This window comes from Myotis lucifugus, unplaced genomic scaffold (genome assembly GCF_000147115.1).
Source record: "Myotis lucifugus unplaced genomic scaffold, Myoluc2.0 scaffold_56, whole genome shotgun sequence".
NCBI classification, from domain to species: Eukaryota; Metazoa; Chordata; class Mammalia; order Chiroptera; family Vespertilionidae; genus Myotis; species Myotis lucifugus.
The window spans coordinates 5,550,232-5,567,592 of NW_005871104.1; the positions used below are offsets into that span (position 1 = coordinate 5,550,232).

The following is a 17,361-nucleotide window of genomic DNA, read 5'->3' on the forward strand; positions in this document are numbered from 1 at the left end:
AGTCTTCCCCCTCACTCAGACTGCAGGATCTGACCCCATTACTTAGCTTTCTCCGTGCTCAGTCTTCTTTCTCCAGCTCTTCTGGCTTCTTTGATCTTCTAAACACTCTAAGCACCCACCTCAAGGCCTTTACACCTCTCTTTTGCTGGACCATTCTCCTAGGTAGCATCACAGCTGATTTGCTCACCTTATTCAGGTTCTAATAAAACAGCAATATAATAAGAGTCCCTCCCAGAGGAACACTAGTGAAAGAGTAACTGATCCCTACTATCACTCTCTTCCCACTTTGCTTTCCTTTTTCATAGCATTTATCACCATTTGATAGAGTAAATACCTTACGTTCAATTACCTGTTTCCCCCATCAGACTGAAGCTTCATAAGAACTAACACTTTGCTGTGTTCTCTGCTGGATCTCCAATGCCCATTATATATGGTTTTGTTGAATAAATACCACCAGAGTCAGGCTTAGAAATTGGAAGGTAGTAACTATTTCCTTTCACCAGCGAACTTCAGCCTCAGAATCTTAAAGACAACAATCATGTAATACACAGATTCATTTTAAGATATTACTGTTCATTGGCTTAACACTGAAATGAGGCTAAAAAATGAAAAGTTTATTAATGTACAAATCAATACTGAATGAGAACCACAATATTAGATACACCCTAGGTTATGGGATCTTACAGACCCTATGTTGCTTTTTATTAAAGGTGGAAGAGAAATTTCAAGCCCCAAGTTGAAAATGAAAAAAATAAGACCAAGAGCTCCTAGTATAAATACCTACATCATAAATATAAAATCTATTTTGCCTCATTGAAAGTAATGCTCAACATTTACTGTAAAGTTACTACTGTAGCTATTATTTCTACTCACCTTCTATTTTCTTTTGTTATATTTTATAAATGCATTAGTCCATGAAAGCATTGAAGATTGTAAAAATATAAAAAGGCATAGAGCCAAACTACTGTGAAATTGTTTTAATTTATCATATGATTAGGGGGATGTGTAGTTTGAACTTATGTTTCTACAGATATGATTGCTTTGACTAAAGAGAATGTAGCTATTTTAGATTTTTAAAAGTGAGTCAAGAGAAAAATATTAGGTAAATAGTAGAAGTGATACTTGGACATGGCAAAAATTGTGATGGTTTTTTGTCAATTACTAGAGTTTGGAAAATGTTGACACATAGTATTTCACTTTCTTCTGCAGAAATCCTGAGATGTAGGTATTATTAATTCTATTTGTTCTTTCAGATAAAATACTGATACTCAGAGAGAGCAGGGAAACTACTCAAGTTTCACAGCTAATGTATTGTAGAACCAAGACCCCTGACCACTAGTCTACCATAGTGCATCCTTTCCACTAGTCTACCATAATCAAAGGCCTCTTCCTCCTAAAATCCAGCAATGGTTACCAAGGATTGGGCCAGGATTGCAGACTGGCAACCCATTATCTGGATTTGACCCACGGAAGGCTTTTGTTTGTCCCATATTGTATTTTTTATACACTTGAAATTGTGGCTAACATTTTTTACAAACCAAGAAATTCCACTTAAAAAAATATATATCCTTGTGGATTCAGTCAAAAACTCTAGTCACTCTGACAACAAAGGGTTGTAACAAGCCCAACGTGAGCTGGAGTTGGGTTGCATGATTGTATGTACATTTTCTAGAGACTGATAGTATACCAGATGGCCAACACTAGATGTGGTACTTAACTAGCTGTTATTACAGGCATTTTTGAGCTTTGAGGTCACTGGTTTATAGAAGAGTTATTTCATAATCAGTAGGGTTCTGGTTTTACTTCTGTAAGTTGAACAGAGTTAAATTAATCAGACAACACATGCTTAGCTCAGAACCTGAGATAGAACTGGTACTAAATAATTACTAGTGTACTTCTATCTTGTCTTTGACTTTTATTCTTCTGTCTTATTGAAAGAAATTTTCTAGGAAAACTAATATTCCCCAAAGAGTTGTTCATTGGTCACTTGCATCAGAATGATCTAGAAAACTTATTAAACTGAACATTTTCTGCCCAGCCAGTGTGGCTCGGTGGTTTAGTGTTGATCTATGAACCAGGAGGTCACAGTTAGATTACCGTTCAGGGCATATGCCTGGGTTGTGGGCTTGGTTCCCAGTTTGGGGCATGCAGAAGGTAGCTAGTCAATGATTCTCTTATCATTGATGCTTCTATCTCTCTCTCCCTTTCCCTTCCTCTCCAAAATCAATAAAAAATATTTTAAAATAAATAAAATAAAATGAACATTTTCTGGGCCTCAGTTTGAGATGCATTTGGCTATGTCTTGCAAGTAACATCTATACCAGAGCCTCACCCTTGGACCACCTCTAGCGTCTAGTTACCTCCAGTTGGAGCTGTGCTTCAAGAGATGGCATTTACATAGAAGACAATATGAATGATTCCCTGACTGACTCACATGTGATAGGGTTTCCAGGACTCCAGGAAAAAGACTAAAATAAAAGTAAGAACATTTGCAGGAAAGTAAGAAAAACTCAGAAACACACAGATTTCTATGAAAGAAACATAAGACTAAATAGGCTCAAGCAGCTGCAGACAGCAATTTATCATGTGTACCAGCAACTATAAGTGAGGCTGTGGTCCATCAGGCCTAATGCCCTCATCTTAAGGCTAATACTTGGTTTAGCATCACTTCAAAATCCTGCTTGTGAAAGTAAATTCCCCAAACACCTTGGTCACACAAGTGAAATTATCATTATTATTTTTCTTTATGGAAGAAATAGAAATAATTCCAAGGTGACTAAATGTAAATTCCAAAATGAAAAACCAGCCCTTCACCATCCATCATGACTCAGAAGTCCACGAAATGAGCCAGGCAGAGCACAGGAACCACCGCAAAGCATTCTGGGATCTGTTGTTAGATGTGCTGCTGCAGATCCAGGAAGTTGGACATACACAAAGGTCCCTTCAGACCCCCGAGAAGCCTTCTGTTTTCTACTTGAAAAATAATGGCAATTCCTAACTCCTGAAATTGGGTGCTGCTTATGTACTAGCCATGATAAAAGTCTGAGCCAATCATTCCTATATTGATGAATCTCACCCCAGTAAGACCTAAAGGAGAAGTTATAAAATGGGTAAGGCATGTCATTTATCCATTTACTGCCTTCCCATCCCATGGTGGTATAATAGTGTCAGCCTTACAAAAGTACCCTCCTCTTGCCCTCACTAATTAAATATTAAACAGTAAAAACAACACAATTTGTTTAAAGTGCAAGTAGTTAAATAGAACTGTGACTTTCATTTCACATTGTCCCACACTTGTAAACACCATGAAGACATCTCTGAGGAATAAAACCACACAAACACTGTTCACGATATTATTGAGACCAAATTCAACTTCCGGCTTGAGTGACTATACACTGCCCTCTGGTGGTCGCAAGAGGCCACAGAACAGTGTCCACAACAGGAGCAATGCTCAGGAGCCATGGGAATGGAGTCCAACAGGCATTTGGCATGATTGATGGTGCTGATTGATGAAGCCGTTTTTTTCCTTGCTCACATGGCAATTGCAATAACTTACAGCAGAAAGCTTGTTTGACAAAGTGAAAATCAAAACTGTAACATTGCTCCTTTTAGACACAAACAATCTTCCATGTTATTAGATCATCCATTGGTTCATCATAGATACATGCATTTATTCAACAAATACTGAGTGCCTACCAAAAAGTGAAGGATTCTTTGGGATATCTGGACACTTGGGATATCTATGGGAAGAACAGATGCAATCTTGGCTCTCTAATTTGTGCTTGCTAGTTTTGAGTACTGGTGATATATACATTAATAATGATCATGGCCTAAGTTTGCTGAGTGCAAAGAGTTCCAGGTTCACATTGAATCCTCCCTCCCGATGTGCAAAAGGCACAGAGCAGTGGTCTTACCCACTATGCCATTCTACCATTCACATTAAAAAAAAAAACCATGAAACAAACCTGCCTATGTGCAGTGGCAGCAAAATAAGGCTGAGATCAAGAGTTCCAATGTCAAGGATTCCAGCTCTACAGCCTATGCAAGTCACTTAACTTCTCTGAATCTCCTCAGTTTGGTGAATTTTATAAAACTAATTTGCAGGTTTGTAGTGAAATTAAAAGGGTGAAGTAGTAAAGTGCCCAGTCAAGCAACGGGCAGGGGTATTTCAGGGAGGAAAGGGGGGAAGGGGATTGTCATTTAGAGGTGGCGACAGAGAGCTGTTCCATAAACTACTGCTTCTTGTACTTCTGCTTTTCATCTTGATCTAGAGGAAAAAAATGTGTGATTTTCACACGCTTGCAGAACAAATAGAACTGTGACTTTCATTTCACATTGTACTTTTGTGTTCTTTTGAAAGGTTTGGCACATTCCAAATGATTGTGTTTTTTCCCCTCCTTTTGCACATCATGGGAGCGTGTTTAGATGTTCTGCAAGGTCATTAGGGAAGAGCTCAGGAGGCTGCCTGCCATCCTGATACTGATGCTGTGCTTAAGGTCACTGACTCATAATTGGATTCAATAAGTGTGTCCTTTAATTCATGCTTGAATAATATAGACAATGTTTTCTGTTATTAATAATTATTATTAGTACTACTATCACTTGGAGTAGATCTGCCTAAAATGGTCCTCAGGAAAAAGAAAAAAAAAGTAGCCCCCAAATCTATAAGCCTAGTTCAAAGCATGTTACCTCCAGATCATTTTGGACATGGTCCTGGAGAAATCGATGACATATAGAGTCAGGGACACAAACCATAGGAAAAATCTGCAGGTCACAATGAGTGGCAGAGTCAGGGCCACCACACATGTGCAGTTAGCCTCACACTCATTCTTGGCCTTTAAGCGAGAAGCTTCTGTGGTGATGGAGAAGTCATTGCCTCATGGAATCAGAGTTGAGAAGAGCCCGAAGATCACCTATTCTAGGAGCCACTCATTCAAAGGCCAGGCAAATGACATCCATGGGCCACTCATTCAAAGGGGCCACTCATTCAAAGGCCAGGCAGATGACATCCATGAGTGAACTGCCTTGGTGGTGGGACCTTGAATGACCAGGCAGCAATGAGCGCCCTGCCTCCAGAGGACAGCCACCAGTGAGAATAGGCCAATTGTTTTTATGTAGGAATGTAGCTCACTCTTGCCTGATCTGCAGATATTCCAAGAGAAGCCAGAACTCTAGAATGTATACCATATTTCTCAAATTTTCAAAGCACTGTGAAGGTCAAGGAAAGCAAGTTGAAGAGGAAGATTCAGCCTGCAGACCTCCCATTGAGCACTCTGGCCTAGTTGGGTGCCCACATTTTAAAGAGAAGAACCTGATGTCTTGAAGGGGGAAGGAATTCCTCAAAGGCCACAAGATTGGTCAATAATAAAGACGGGAACAGAAAATAGTGAAATTTGTAACTCAAATTACAGAGGTGCCAGTAATCTATTTATTTTCTCTCTCACACATCTTGCTACCTCTAGCATTTGGGGAAAAGTCTAAACTACAATGATACAACTATGGACCCTACGGTTTCCAGAGAATAATCAATAATTTCAGAAAAAATAAAATAAAATAGCAAGCTGGTATGGGTAAGAAATGTAGCCCAGATGAATTGGAAAGCACTTTGAGAAAAGAAGGATGCTATTTTTTTTACTTTATTTTTTTTCTTCTACAGTAGTTTACATCTGGAAAGAATTATCCAGTTAATGTAATGAGATTTGGGGCCATAATCATCTTTAAACAGCAGAAAGGAATTATGGAGGAGCTAATTACTAATCTACTATTCCTACCGGGATTTAGAAAATTCACAGCCCCATTTTAAAATCTAACTGGCCAGTGACTAGGAAAAATCACTTTACCTCTACAGCTCCCTGGGGTGATTAATCTTCCCCACCCTTAATCCAAAATTGTTCAACTTTTACTTTCTATAAATAATTAAAACTATTCTCTAGGAATCTGGCCCCTAGGACAAACAACAGAAAGCTCAATGACACAGTGAAGGGATCCATGAAGGAGATAACAATGGGCCTCTTGCCCTTGACCCTGGATATTGGAATCCCTCTCTCTTCACTGCTGTCAAGAGTCTGGTCCTGGGGCTGAAGCTGAGCCTGTCATTGGTGCTATGGTGATGTAGTGGAATGAAGGAGACAATTTGCCAAGAAAGAACAGTGTGTAAAAAACTTACCCCCATGCCCTGGCTGGTGTTTTTCAGTGGTTAGGGCATCAGCCTTTAATCCAAGGGGTCACAGGTTCAATGTCCATTCAAGAGCATGTACCTGGGTTGCAGATTTGATCCCCAGCTCTGATTAGGGATTGTATGAGAGGCAAACAATCTATGTGTCTCTCTCACATCAATGTTTTTCTTCCTCTCTTCCCCCCTCTCTAAAATCAACAGGAAAAAATATCCTCAGGTGAAGAGTAATAACAACAACAAAAACCTTACCCCCACATTTAAATGCATTACTTAAGAATTCTTCATCCTATAAGTTCCAGGTTCTGGGTCTCCAAGTCTAGTCCATGGCTTTATTTAAAGAAAGTCATTTTTCAGGTGCTATGGACTGAATTGTGTTTTCTGAAAATTCATATCTTGAAGCCCTAAACCCAATATGCGATTGTATTTAGATATAGGGTTTCAGGGATTAATTAAGGTTAAAGGAGGTCATAAGGGTGGGCAGCTTTCTAAGAAGAGAAATCAATCTCTCCCCCCCCTCTCTCTCTCAAGAGAAAAAGCCATGGGAACACACAGAGAGAAGGCAGGCACACCTTGATCTGAGACTTCCCAGCCTCCAGAACTATGAAAAATAAATGCCTATTAAGCCACCTAATCTGTTGTATTTTGCAATGTCAGCTGACCTGACAAAGTCTCCATCTCATACCCTGGAATGATGCTTGCACTGTTCTAACCACATTCACTTAGGTCTGGGAGTCCTAAACTCCCAGATGTGGAAACATACACAGAGATATCAAGTGAGCAGTTGAGTAGCGGGAGAGTCGGACCCTGTGGCCAGCTTTCCAGCCGGTTCTCCTTCCTACCCCAGAAGCAGATGCTCCTGTGTTGGAGGGACTAGCCTGCTGCAACGGTGAGTTCTCTCTGCTATCAAAGGGGCCTGGTGACACGGTGCTAGCTTCACACCCGTCACCTTTCACCCTACAGCATGTTTCTAATTAGTACAAGAGGGAGGGGAAAAAGAATTGACACTTTGAAGCTGGGGCAGAGGAAGGAGGAGTGAAAGAAGGATTAATTGCCTCCCAGCTGTCACAGCGGTAATTAAATTCAGGTTGTTGGCTCCAGCCTTGCTTTGATTATGTGAAAGAAATCTCCAAATGCATCGACATTTCCTTTTGCTTTTGTGGGAAAGGCAGGGCATTCCGAACAAGATGCAAACAGAGAGAGTGACATGTCCTTGGCCAGTAGCAGCCCGAGCAGCCCCCTAGTGCTGAGCAGGGTTGGGGAGGTCTTTCAGTTCTCTTTATGAAACAAAATCCCTCAACTCTTGTGTGCCTTCAGGACCAGCTTTGGAGGGAATGACACCTAAGCATTATTAGGAAGTCATTTTTAAAGAAGAGAACAGCACATTCTTCACAGGCTCAAGAGTTTAAACCATTCCTGAGGGAAGTTGGGGTCTTGAACCAGCAATGCCAATTGCAGGTCTGGAGTCCCTAGTTCTGGGCCAGGAATCCTGGATCCCAGTGAAGGTTCTGACATTAGTCTCGCTGACTTTTGAGTGTAGTGAACCTCAGGTTAGATCCCAAAACTACCCCTTCTAAGAGAAGAAGATTAGAATGATTTTCTTCCCGTATTAATAGTCCTTGGTTCTATGACCTTCCCACTTTCCATGAAAATTTGTTCATGTCTAGACACCCCAGCTTCCTTTCCTAATAAAACTGCAGCTACTGAGTGGCCAGAACTTTCCCACGGAAAATGGGATCCAGATCCCTAGGAAAAGGGATGTCAGTCTAGGTAGCCGCCCACATATTGTGAACTTGATTTGCAGCTGCTCCTTCATGCCTGGAATCCATTTGGTGGGGAAAGTCCTAATGCCCTCGGAGTCCAACTTAAAGTGTTAAAACCCTCAGGAGAAGAATTCAAAGGTCATCTTTCTGATGTACACATGACTGATATCTGAGTTCCTTTTTTTCTTTCTTTCTTTGGTCAGGTGAAAATGCTGAGAAATACCATGCAATTTCTTGACTTCTAGGGGCAGAGGTGCCATGAATAGGGACAAGGGGACAAGAAAAAGGTGATGAAGGCACTCTGTTGTCCAAGAACAGCTTGGCCTAGCAAGCCTCGTTACCAAGGTAACATTTTTATTTCTTGTCTGCAAGAGAAGAGAATGCACAAGAGACACTAGCACTGAGATTGGGTCATGGTCTCCTCAGCAGAAGATGAACAACAAGGATGTCTACACAGAGCTATTGCAAGCATCTAAGAAGGCAAGGATGCAAAGCACTTTCACATGTGCTATTTCAATGGAAAGATAATGTTGAACATTTGTGTGATTAAATTTAAAAAATAGTAATAACTTTTTCAAAGTAGTGAATATGGGCCAGGCACACTAATAACTGCTTTCTTTGCATTAACTATTTAATCCTGTATCTATCTTTGATGTAAATACTATACCACCCTCCTCAGCATTTTTCAGTCTGAGGTTTAGAGATGTTTAACCACATACTCAGGAGAGCATTTAATATATTATTAATCCAAGATCCTGGTATAGCCTTTCTAATTTAAGAAACTGCATTCTTAAGGAACCAGTGAGTGAGTTCCCTGTCATTGGACATGTCCAACCAGAGGATGGAGAGAAACAAGTGTCATAAACATTGAGTGTGACATTTTTGCATAAGGTTGGAGCCAGACTATGGAGCCATCTGCAGCTATTCTTAGAGAATGCAAATTCTACAGAGTCAGTGGTTTAAATGTCAGCTGAACTTGAATTCCAGGCATTTGATAATGGCTGAGCTAAGCAGCAGTCAGAGGTGAGTCAAGTTCTCCAACATGGGGACCCTCTTTCTTCCTGTGAGAATTTTCCTTCTATCTCCTTTGTTGGAAACTGCTCAATTACCCCTTGATTTTTCAGAGCACGCGTGTGTTCCTTCTCAATCCTATTACGCACTGTCTAATCCATCAGAGACTATGATGCTCAATCCCCATGCCCTCTCATTAACCCAATTTTCTTTCCCATGATCAGCAACAAAACTATGACTAATATCAGTTCCTTGGCTATGGCTCTTCATATCTGCCACCAGTTAATGGGAACAAAAAGATAATTAATCCACCTGGGTACCACCACCTCTGTGAAAAAGTCTATTGTTCATAATTTTAGAAGCTGTGAGATTAACCTTTATGGGATACGAAATTTGCCTTTGGATAGAATGATAACATCCACATCCCTCTGGCTTCTGCTCGTGATCTGATTTTCATCAGCAGTGATGACCCAGCACCTACTATGTGTGCAGGCCTGTGCTTAAAAGAATAAACTTTAGCCCTGGCCGGCTTGGCTCAATGGATAGAGCATCAGCCTGCGGACTGAAGGGTCCCAGGTTTGATTCCGGCCAAGGGCACATACCTGGATTGTGGGCTCGTTCCCCAGTGGGGGCGTGCAGGAGGCAGCCAATCAATGATTCTCTCTCATCATTGATGTTTCTATCTCTCTCTCCTTCTCCCTTCCTCTCTGAAGTCAATAAAGAAATTTTTTTTTAAAAAGAATAAACTTTAAAAATGACAGACAAGACTCATTTCTTTCCTAATGTGGATAGGAAATCAACTATTATCTGTAAGTTAGTTTCATTCACCTAATTAAAAATTATCCTTTTGAATCCCAAAGCTTAATAAAAAAAATTTTAAAAAGCCTTCATCTTCCTACAAAGTTTCTACAATCAATTAAACTTTTCCTAATCTACTTGAACAGAGTATTTGTGTAAGTAGACAAACTCCCTACCTGATAACTTGGAGTCATGCACATCAATAACTATGCAACACCATAACACGAATTCCCTAGGGGACCAACCAGGCTTTGTGCCTGTAGGTTAGATGTCCCCAAAGTGCTATGCTTTTGGAAATTTTGAGGAACTTATACTAGAGGCCCAGTGCACAAAATTTGTGCATGGGTAGGGTCCCTAGAGGCTGCTGGCTGCCGGCCGGGGCCTCCCTCCCCCCAGCTGCCTGCCACCGCCACTGGCCAGGGCCTCCCTTCCCGCGGTTGTCCAGCCGGCCCTGCCCCCTGGTCAAACTCCCCGTCAAGGGGACAATTTGCATATTAGGCTTTTATTATATAGGATGTTTTCAACCACCCACACCCCCCCCCAACACACACACACATGCTCACTCCAACACACACACACTAGTTGATCAAAGTCTCTGCAGCTATTTGAATCCCTGCCTTGTGCCCCACATTCTGAATTGTACTCTATGTTTCAAGTTCTCAGAAACAGGTATGGTGGTTTATCTGCATCTCTGGCTGCCTCCCATTGCTCCCATCCATAGAAAGATCTTGTTTGAATCTGGTTCAGCCCTATGATTTGCTTTGACTGACAGAATTCTCCAGAACTGATGCTGTTCTAGGAAGCCAGCCTCCATGCTGTAAAGAAGCTCTGCATCCTACAAAGTCCTGGATAATGAGAGGCCATGAGGACAGAGAAGGCCCTGGAAGATGGGAGGTCCTTGTGGACACTGTAGCTACATTCTAGGTCCCACTTGATGTAGCCCTTGTGTGACCTCAGTTCACAGGGAGCAGATCCACCCAGCTAAGTCCAGTAAACCTCAGATTCATGAAAATTTATTGCTGTTGATTTAAGCCACTAAGCTTTGGGGCAGTCATAAATATTCTGAAATCATATATAATGAGAATAAAGAAGCTCTGAGTATGCAATTAGGTCACCCTATATATTAAATATATCCTATTTAGGAATAAATTGATACCTATTTAGAATGGTCAGAAAACTTATTTTCTCATCTTCCTAGTTATGCTATATTCTATAAACGTGGTGTTGCTAGGTGAATGGGGAACTACCAGAAAGGAGAGAGAAGTCTATTCTCAAAAAGGTATCTAAGGAAGAGAAGAGGCAGGGCTGAACGTGGTATGAGACAAGATGGGAAAATGAGACTGGTTAATGAAATCAAAACCAAGACACAGGGGTAAAAGAAAGGTTAGAAGGATGGCAAATAACAAAGGATCTTAGGAGGATTTACAAGGTAGCTGAGAACTTTCTTTGTGAGATGTGTTTTAGAAACAATAGAATGTCAATTCTGAACATAAACTAAATAATACAAGAATAGTTGTGATATCCTTAGCAGGGACGACCTAGAAGTTTAGCTTAAAGGGTTTTATAAATTCTCAAAAAGCTTCCTGGAACAGCATAGGTAAGTTGGTGAAAGTATAAACTAATCAATATTCAATCAATTTATTTGCCCAGTGTTTATTGGTTCTAGATGATAAGCGCTAGGTCAGTGAAAAACAGAGGACAACCCTGCCCCTTTGAAGATCACATTCTATCTGGGGGAGACAGATAACAAGCCTAATAAATAGGGAAGTTACACTATAGATAAGGGCTATGAGAAATACAGAACAGTAATGGATCAGAAGCACTTCACAGGAGTTTTAAATCTGGTAATCAAGGTAGACCTCATTGGGAAGGGGCATGGAGCAAAGACTTGAAGGAGTGAACCACGTGGAAATTAGGTAGGAGAGGGCCGTGTGCCCGGCCAAGGATATAACCACTAAAAAAGTCATCAATTAGGAGCAGGCCCGGCATGTATGAGGAGCATGCAGGATAATGTGATGAGGTGAAGGCAAAAAAGATCCGCATGGTAGAGGGGGGCAGGTCCCAGAGGACTCGGTTTTTCCTCAGAGTGAGGGAAGAAGCCTATGGAGGCTTGGACAGAGGAGTGTTATGATTAGTTTTTTAAAAATACCATTCCAGCTACTATGGTGAGAAGGAACTGTGGAAGAACAGGGGTTAAAGGAGTAAACTTATTGAAAAGGTTATTTACTCCATCCAATGGAGAATTAATAGTGACTTTGATCTCGGTGTTACACACACACTCACACACACTCACAATGATTGGAGTTTAAAAAGACTTTTTGAGAAGAACTAGTCACAGGATCATAAACATGACATTGACATTTCTTTTCCCCCTCAGGCTCCAGGACCTTGGGCAAAAACCCACAAGGTGAGGTTCTAGGGGACTCAATAGCTCTGCTCACCCCAACATCCTTGTCGCTCAGGATGCTTCCTGACATTTTACCACTGGAATGTAACTCTCCTTTTTTGAAGAATTCAATTTTGATTTAGAGGTGAATTGCCCCTGGGTCCCAAACTCTATAAATAATTGTCACTTACATCTCTCTTTGAATGAAGAAACTGAGAAAAAGAAGGGTCATTGTAGGTAAAGAGGGATGATACTTGCTCTACATATGTCCCAAGATAAACACTTCCTTTTATGTGTAAGCTAAAGAAACTTGATTACAAAAGAAAAAAACGTGATTGATAACTACAATTGCCTTTGGCAAATGGTGGACTTGTTATGGAGAAGACTTCCTTTTGGTCAACAGTGATGTGAAGGAGAGGTGAAAAGTAGAACCCGTGAGAGGCAAAGCTCCCCATTCTACAGTGGGCTCCTTTCCCATGACTTCCAAGTCTGCATTAAGTATGCTCAGTTTAGAAAATGCTCAGAGCGAAGGGTGTGTGTGCATGTGTGTGTGCATGTGTGTATGCAAAGGGACTGTGGTGTGTGTCAAAGAGGCTGATATAAGAGAAACCATAGTGAGGATGTTATGGATACACCTAGTAGAGGCAGCTAAGCCATAGTAAGAGATGAGGAAAAGATTGCCAGATTAGGAGACCTCTAAGCTGAGAAGTATTCAATTGAAGGAAGTGGGGATGGAAGGAGAATAACATTCCAGGTAAGGACAATATCATGTGCAAAGGCCTTGAGTTGGAAAAAATGCGAATTGGCTCTTTCTAAGAAATCAAAAAGGTCACTGTGCTGTGATGAGGAATGGGTCTGGAGATTGGGCAAAAAAATAAAAATAAAAAGAGTACAGGAAACCTCATTAAAGTGCTAAAGTTGAGGCAAGGGCAGCAGGAGCCATTGTAAGGTTTATGTATGAAACTGCCAAGACTAAACTTGTATTTTAGACAACTTCCTGTGTCTGTTCTGATAGTGTACAGTAGTCCAGGAGAAAATGACGATGGCCCAGAGCAATCAAAAAAAGATACGTAGAAGTCCTTACAAGAAACACTAAGTAGGATGTACTGACTGACTGACTACATAAGGCAGAGAGGCGAGGGAGGGAAGTAAAGATGGTGGCCAAGTTCCTTTTCATAATAAATGCACGCCCTCTATCACATTTTACTCAATTTCTATTTTTAAAATAACGTTTCAGATTTTAAAGATTAAGGAGCATCATGGAAAGAACACAAAACTGCCACTGAGGAAACTTGGATTCTATCCTCAATCTGCCACTGGCTATGTAACCCTCCCCCTGTTGGAATCCTTATTCCACATGAGGCATGAAATTTGTTGATCTTTGAAAAATAGGAACTTCAGCCTAATGGTGGGAGCCCGGCTGGTGCTGCAGACAGAGGAAAGTTCCCTCTGACATTCTGGCAGGGCCCACAGAATACATTGATTCCATTTGGCAGCGGCAAAGTAGTTAATGAAAACCCCTCTTTCAAGATGTGACATGTTCCACGTGAGCTGTCAGAAGGAAAGTTTACATAATGAAGAGTACTGGCATGGATCAAAGCCATCTGGAATAGCCCAATCCCCCTTGGAGCAGCTTGCGACTGGGGAGTCCTTATGAGAGGAAGACGGAGAGATGAATTCTGGTTCCGTGAACAGTTAGCCAAAAGGATTAGCTCATGGTCCTAAAAAGGTTGAGGTCAAGGCTTAATTTTGGGGAGATCGGTGACTGCGATGTTGCATTGTAGGGGTAGAGAACCATCCAGAAAGCATTCGCCGTGCTCCCAGCAATAGAAGGCCCCCTACCCCAAGGTGGCTTCGCCTCTGATTTAGGTTATGCAGACGCACAGTTGGCACTCCATTGCCCACACCCGGTGGTTCTGGGGTGGACCTGTGAAATATGTGAGCCCAAACAGAGAACTATCTTTCCTGCACATGCTGGGGCCAAGGTGCTTGTCCCTCCCATCCCCCTTCACACTGTAGATTTCCATCTGGAAATACACATACTAGGGGCTAGCTCACACTTCTCTGACCACTCTGCTCTGACAGGTGACATTCACACAGCCAGGGGCATAATGGAGACTCAATCAGATTTCCTAACTATCACTCCTGGGCTCTTCCCACTCTGTACTACTTAATATTTAAAATATGGAATTGTCTTTGCAAAATAGGAGTTGAGTAAATGAGGAGAGGGCTTATCTGATCCTGGAACCAGTTCAGAGTTCAAGGAGATGCACAACAGGTCATGATTTCATTATTTGAGCCCTGAAGCCAGTCCTATCTCTGGACTTTTTAGTTATAGGAGCCAATGAAGTCATCTGATGTTTTTAGCTCTTATGGGTCACATTTTGGTTATTTGTATTACAAAGATTCCTAACGGACACACAGACTTTTCCTTCTCTGAATCCAAAGGCTTTCCCTAGTCCATGGTTTTGCTAGTGCATAGCATTGAATATTAAAGAAGGTGTAGAGGAGAATCTGTACTCTTCTTTCTTCCAACAGAAAAAAAGGGCAAGTGATACAGTGGCCTGTGTCCTGGCTTCTAGTTCTGTCCACACATCATTTAATCTCCCTGGGCATAGGAGAGTTGGCCTCAGGGTCCCTGTAAGTAAAAGGCAGAAAATATCCCATGCCATACCTTCCATGGGGCTGTTTATTTACATTTAAATTAATTAAAATTATATAAAATTAAAAATTCAGTTTCTTGGTCACACTTCAATGCTCAGTAGCCACCGTGGCTGGTGGGTACCATAGAGGGCAGCACACCTATCGGACATCTCCATCGTCATAGATGACATTGATCTAGAATACAAACTCCTCTAGGGCAGGGTCCCACTGTCCATCTTGCTCATTGCTGTACTCTCGTGCCCATCACAATGCCTTTGCAACATAGTAGATGCTCAAATATTTGTTGAATAAATATATAAATGAATGAATTAAAGAAATAATAAAAAAGATTACTGAATGACTACCTGTAAGGAAAATCTTAAGACTGAGAACTAGAATGGATAGTTGGGGTAGATTTGACAAGGATTCCAGCCCAGCCCTGAGATGTAGATTGCCATAAAACACATTGCACATGTAATTGTTGCTGGTTGACTTACCCCTCCCCACATCAGATTATAAGATCCTTCTGGGTAAGGACTTTTTCTTGTTCACTGCTGTATTCTCAACACCCAAAACAGAGCCTATATATGGTGAGAAAATCCAGACCATCTTGTCCTTTTTCATACACTTATTTTCGTATAAAGAAGTAAAGTGACTATTTTATTTAGGGACAGTCACATCCATTTCCCAAACATCCAACTTGTATCATTTCCCTTCAGATTTCTTTCCCACTTGTATTTGTCTATTCTCTCCTTTTAGTCCATAGATCTCTCCCCACTCTAGGTAGCTCTTTGATATCTACTTGAGAGTAGATGCTGAATTTCTTCCTCCACTCAGTGTGACCTGCCTCTTCTGGCAGGGACTTGTGCTCAGCATTTCTCCTTTCTACCCACAACAAATAGCTGTCACCCTGAGTTAAGCATTTAATGGAGGCCAATGGTTAAAACATTTCTTCTTCAATTATTTCTTGGCATTGTCTTAAGTCTGAATCGTACTCATCTTTTGGGGGCTCCGCCTAAATCTTGTCGCCTTCATGAAGACTTCTCTTATTCCCAGAATGAAATGGGAACATGCTTTTGACTTTAGACTAAGCACATTTGAAAATAAGTCATTTGCTTCTAGCCCAAAGATGCCAACATACAGTACTCCGAAGCCCCTCTGCAATCAAGTAATTTCTTTATCCTCTCACCTCTCCTGGCAATTTATCTATTCCTCTCCTGTGACAGATATTACTACCCATCTTGCATTGTAATGATTTATGTGCAGGCCTTATCTCTGTAAGACAGCAATTCATCTCTATATATTATCCAGCCTTACACAGAATAGGCATTCAATAAGTGATTTTCACGTAAATGAGACACAACGTGTTGTGCTGGGCCCATGGTTTGAATTTTAAATCCTTACCTAATAATTTTTATGTCAAACATTTCCAAAATGTGGAGAAGAAAAAGAGCCTTTCAGTCCTATGCATACACAATAACAACAACAAATTAACTTTATATAAAATACACAAGGACTTAATATAGTATATTTAAAAATTATCAAAAACTCTTCTCCATTCTAAATTTTCACTCACATTGATACATCATTGTAAGGGCAATAGCCAAGAAGCAAGGAGAAGCCATGTTCTAGGAAAGTGGCACATTTTTATGACTTGATTAGATAATAGGTTAGGATGAAAATATTGTTAAAAATGTGATGAAGAGGTTATTCATAAAAGCAAGCATGACACTCATGATAACAAGAGCATGGTAAGGCAGATCAAGAAGCAGTCAAAATAAGACAGATGCTTTTAAAACTAATTACTCCACCACCCCCACCACCACCCCAAAATGATGGCACAGACCCTGTCTTTGCTCCGAAGTTCCTTCTCAATATTATGGCCCACCTGCCCACTTCTAGTAGTAGTACCTAACATTCCAGCTTTGGAGACATACACCTTTGAGTTATGGCTTTTTATTTCTAGAGAGACTCATAAATTATAAAAGCCTCTTAAAGGGTTAATATGCCAAATGTAAGTCATGAATATTTGAGTATAATCTAGTAAATAAAAAGGCTGATCACTAGGAAATATAGACCTATCTCTTGTCACATTTGTCAGTGGGACCATGGTGACTTTTCTGAGTCTCAGTTACCTTGTATGCAAGCTGAGGGGTACATGCACACACACAGGGACTTACGCACATGCAGACATGTATTTTTATATAAATACATTTACTATAAAATAGGTAATAGATACTAGAAAAGGCCACAAAGTTCTGTTCCTTTTTGTAGAAAATCAAAATGATTAGGCAACTCATAAGATCAACTGATTTATATTTTCTATTTTACATATGGAAAAACCATGACCCAAAGCAGTGATATCATTTTTTAGAAAATATTTTACATTTCCTTTTCTTCTGGTGTTTTTTCCCCCCTTGGGGAGCCTGTGACCTTCCCAATGCTAGATTTTCAGGTTCAGGAGAAGTCACACCTGTTCTCAACTCTAAGAACCTGTCACACAAGAAGAAAATCTGTAACATCTGGAACAGCACAGATGTCAGTCACAATAACCACATAACAACAATAGAGGCAAATAGTGGGCAGTA

The 17,361-nt window shown here is 40.8% G+C and overlaps 1 pseudogene; it reads left to right on the forward strand.

Moving 5' to 3' along the window:
* Positions 1 to 2,794: 2,794 nt before the first annotated feature.
* LOC111826131 overlaps positions 2,795 to 17,361 on the forward strand; it is a 26,530-nt pseudogene continuing 11,963 nt past the window's right edge.